The sequence below is a fragment of the Chrysochloris asiatica genome, unplaced genomic scaffold, assembly GCF_000296735.1.
Source record: "Chrysochloris asiatica unplaced genomic scaffold, ChrAsi1.0 scaffold00009, whole genome shotgun sequence".
Taxonomy (NCBI): domain Eukaryota; kingdom Metazoa; phylum Chordata; class Mammalia; order Afrosoricida; family Chrysochloridae; genus Chrysochloris; species Chrysochloris asiatica.
Genome location: NW_006408527.1, coordinates 35,678,158 through 35,683,301, shown reverse-complemented (window position 1 = coordinate 35,683,301; position 5,144 = coordinate 35,678,158).

Genomic DNA, 5,144 nt, shown 5'->3' with positions numbered 1-5,144 from the left:
CTTTGGACATGTTTCCAGGAGGGACCAGTCACTGGAGAGGGATATCATGTTTGGTAGGGTGGAGGATCAGAGAAAAAGAGGAAGTGGATGGATTGGAAAAGTGGCAGGATCGATGGGCTCAAGCGTGGCAACAATTGTGAGGTTAGCCCAGGACCAGGCAGTGCTTTGTTCTGTTGTGCATAGGGTCACTATGAGTTGGTACTGACTTGATGGCACCTAACAACAACAACAACAACTTATTTGCCATAACTTAAAGTAAATTCATTTTAGTATGGATTCTTCCTTTAATTCATTTTATTTTTATTCCCCCCTAATAATTTCATTTAAATGAAGAGAATCTAAATAAATACAGTAAATATTTTTTAAAGAATATAATTTAATTTAAAAACAAAGAGCCTAAACTCAAAAAGTAATCTCCCACTGTGGAAATAAATGAAGAACAGCCAAATGAGAACAAGCAGATGCTATTTATTCACAGCTTGCTACTGCAAGGAAGTCAGTCATCTTAGCTTTGCGTATGGCAGAGACTGGAAGGCAGTTAGGGGTAGCAGAAAAGCTTTATCTTGAAAAAGGCTTCAGGTATGCTCTGATTGGACATTGTTGGCAGAAGAAGCAGGAAGTGGACAAATTAGAAGGGCATCTTATGTGATTGGTTTGGGAAGCACATATGGCTTTTCCAGGTTCTTCCTGAATTGGAACCAAGGGGGCAGAAAAACAAAAAGCAAGCTCACGTCCATGGAGTTGATTCCCACTCATAACCATCTTATAGGGCAGGGTAGACTGCTCCTTAGGGTTACAGGAGCCGATAAATTCATCTTTCCCCTGAGGCTGAATTGGATGTGGATATTAGAAAACAGGGAAAGTAGCAGTCAATGACAAAGTTTTGATAGTTCCAGAAGTTGTGGTTTGACTTTCTGGGCTGATTACTGCACAGGTTGTTGAAACTGTTCTAGTGTCTTGTACAGTCTGGCTATTGTTTGTTTATGTTATGTATGTTATATTGTTTATAGTCCTCTCCATGAGAGGACTTCAAAAAGTTCCTAGAAAAATTCCACAATCTTTTAATTCCATTTTTCCCATGAACTTTTTGAAACCTCCTCATATACACAGTGCCAGGCACTGTGACGAGCTGTATATTCTAGAAATCTAAAAGAATATGTAGAAGGGAACCTAGGTTGAATTTGAGGATTGGTTCTGGTGGTGGTGATCAGGATCGTGTGCTGTCGAATCAGTTCTGACTCATGGCGACCTGTATAGGGTTTAATCAGTTCTGACTCATGGCGACCTGTATAGGGCTTCTGAGGGTATGACTTTACCGAAGCAGAAAACCTCATCTTTCTCTCATGGAGTGCCTGATAGATTCAAATTGCTGCCTCACAGTTTGCAACGCAACTCATAACCCACTATAATACAAGGACTCCTTTCAGGATTCGGAAAGGATTTGATAAAAGTAAATGTTGATCAGACAAGGTGAGGGGAGGGAAATAAAACTCTAGGCAAAGGAAAAGAAAACAAAAGGCATTCAATCTTCTGTAAAAGAGAACATCATGAAGGCTTTTTAACAAAACTGAATAATTGAGAATACCATGACTTGGATCAGGAGCGAGCACCTTAGTTCTCAAGGTGGCATTTTTGCTCTTGAATACTTTAAAGAAGTCTTGTGTGAGCTTCAGGGTCTCTTCTAACATTAATTTAGGTCTTTTCATTCTTTTGTCTTTTAAAAGACCCTTTGCTTTCTGTATGATGTTCTTTATCTCATCCCACAACTGTTCCTCTGGTCTCAGGTCATTACTGTCTAATGCATCAAATCTGTTCTTGATATGGCCTCTAAATTCAGGTGAGATATGTTCAAGGCCATATTTTGTCTCTCTCTGACTTGTTTTAATTTTCTTCAGCTTCAACGTATACTTACATGCAAGCAATTAATGTTCTGTTCCACAATTGACCCTGGGTTGTTTTTGCTGATGACATGGAGCTTTCCCGTCATCTCTTCCCACAGATGTAGTCAATTTGATCCCCGTTTATTCCATCTGGTGAGATCCATATGTATAGTCACCCTTTATGCTGTTTAAAAGAGGGCTTTGCAATGAATAAGTCATTGCTCTTACTTAATTCTGTCATGCAATCTCCAGCATCATTTCGATCACCAAGGCCAAAGTTTCCAACTTCTGATCCTTCCTCTTTATTGCCAACCTTTGCATTGTAATCACGAGTAATATCAATACTTCTTAATTACATGATTGATGTGTTTCAGACTGAAGAAATTGGTAGAATTCTTCAATTTCATCATCAATGGCTTTAGAGATTGGAGTATAAATTTGAATAATAGTGGTATTAACTGGTCTTCCTTGTAGGCATATGGATATTATCCTATCACAGACAGCATTATACTTTGATAGATCTTGAAATGTTCTTTTTTTTATGTTTTATTGTGAATTATGTGATAGTATACATGGGGGAACATTAGCTTTACATTCATCCTATTGTATATCATTTCATTGCCATGATTACAATCCCCTCCATACATCATCAACCAACCAAAGGGTATACCCTGCAAGCCTGCCCCCCGGTGTCAGCCCCTCTCCCTCTCTGGGTCTAGAGTCCCTAGCCACTCCATCTCTCCACATCATTGTCTCTGCCTCCATCTCTGATGTCACTGTGTCTCTGGGTAGGGTCCCGCTCTCCACTCTTCTCCCTTGATAGTCCCAGAAACCTCCACTCCTGGACTGCAAAGTCAACCACTCCCCTCCTTTTGCTACAAAATGTCTACCTTTACATTTTCAACCCTCACAGTCAGTCCTGATAGCAGTTATGCACTATTGTGCCTCATGAATGTTATCCCCATCTCTTTTCATCAGCCCTGCCCAGACAGATTGGATACGAGTCAGTGGAGATTTTACCTTCCTCCACGCCCTCTGGATCTAGGCTCCCTCTTAAAAGCTTGTAAGCTAGTCACTTCTTTTGTAGCCACCCCCATTTTGGGTAGCCAATGTCGAAGTTGCCCATCCCTGTCTACCCTGTATATCAAGGGGGTAGAAATGATCCTCGCTGTAAAGATTTGTTCCCTCTTCTGAGCTACTGCATCTATAGGTGTAGGTCAAGTTCATCAAATTGTATCAGATTACTCTTTTTTTCCTCTTCTTTCTTCTTCTAGGTAACTTCTGATCATCCAGCCATTGAAGCAGGTCAACTGGGTATTATCTATAACTGCGGATGTTCTTGTGCCCTCACTTCTTATCAGCTGGATGCTTCACTCTCCACTCTAGTCCTCTGTGGCTATGTCACTGAGTCTGGGCCCAAGAGTCCCCAGGTGTTGCAACACTGCTGGCTGACCAGGTCCCCACCTGTGTTCACAAGAATCTGTTGAACGTGGTAGGGCTTAGCTCTCAGCTTCATTGCTGTTTTCCCCTCACTTCCCCTTATCGGTGACCCACGTGGTCACCAATCTGCACACATGTCTGCTCGTGTATTCCCACTGATTCTTAGTTTTCGCAGGGGGTTTGCCCTGAGGGGACCCGACCACTTGCCTTGATGTCTCCTGGGGCGAGCTTGTTCTTGTAGTAATCAGTCGGACTGCCGTTATTGTTTGGTATTTTTCCTGTTGGTCTTTCTTTCAAGAAGTATCTTCTGTTCTTCTAGCTGCTCCATGCTCCAGTGGAAATTTCCCACCTCAGAAGATTCTTGATGGAGTTCAGGATTCATCCTGTGGTCTTATGTAATACAAAGACTCCACAGGAAGCCTCCTTCACTGGGCATGTTGTAGCTGCATTTTAGGTATTCCAATCAGTTATAGGCAGAAGATGGACTTACAAGCTTTCTATGGTGGTATTTCTGGCTATTCCTTTCTCTCCCCATCAAGTGTCTATTTTATAATGGTATGCAAGGGAAACCAAGATTCAAAAGCCAGCCAAGCATCTTAACATTGTTTCTCCCCTTTTGCCTATTGCAAACATGCCTCAATCCCTATATCCCAGAGTCCTGTTGTTCCAAGGTTGTGCATACATCACTGTTTACCTCTGTCCAACTTGTTGTTGTTGCCTGTCCAACTTAGTCCATGCAAACCTGTCTAATTGTTCTCCCATCCTCCTTGTTCTTCCATTCTCCTACCCCTTATTGTGTATTGTCCCCCTCTCTGATACCCAAACTATCCTGTGTCTATTCCCTACCCTGTGCTCCACCTTTCCCTCCCTCCCCTGACCCCACTCCCTACATCCTGGTAACAAGCAAAGAATTCCCCAAACCTTTAGTATGGGTTCTTTCTCTTAGTCTTTTACAGTAGTGGTCCTATGCAGTATTTCCCCTTTTGTGACTGAGTAAATGAATAAGGAAGATCATAGAAGAATTGATGCTTTTGAGTTATGGTGTTGGGCTAGAATATCAGTTTTATACTCATCCTATTGTATTTTGTTTCATTGCAATGATTACAATCCTCTCTGGGCATCATCATTCAACAGTATTCTAGTCCCTCTGTTTTTTGGGTTTTTTTTTTGGTTTTGTTTTTAGACATACACAAAAACACTCAGTATAATCATTTAAACAACCAAAGGGCACATTCTGCAAGCTTGCCTCCTGGCCACCAGCACTTACTCTTTCTCTTTCCGTAAGCCCAGAGTCCTCAACTGCTCTCTCTCTCCATATCTTCATCTCTGCCTCCATCTTTGGTATTGCTTCCTCTCTAGATAGGGTCCCATATTACCACTTGTACTCTTCTTCCTTGATGGTCCTCAAGTCTTCTGTTCCTGGACTGTTAGATTAACTGCTCCCCCCATTTTGTTACAAAACTTTGACTTTTACAGTTGTGGTAACTGCAATTAATTATGATAACAAGTACTCGCTATTGAATCATCAGCATAAGTTTTATGTTTCAATTTCTTTTCGAGACTATACTATATTACTTCTCTCAAAGAAATATTTCTATCTCTAATTGTTAATAAGAAAAAGAACAGCAACTAACCAAAGTTACACTTGTTGTTAAGTGCTTGCAAGTCATTTCCAACACATAGTTATAACCCTGAAGAGGTTTTCTGAAGAGTGGAAGTTAGGTTTGAATCACCAATCTTGTCGTAACAGTTCAGTACTTACCCAAAGTACCTCACCAGGACTCCTTGTTGTTGTTGTTGTTAAGTGCCGTCGAGTCGGATCCG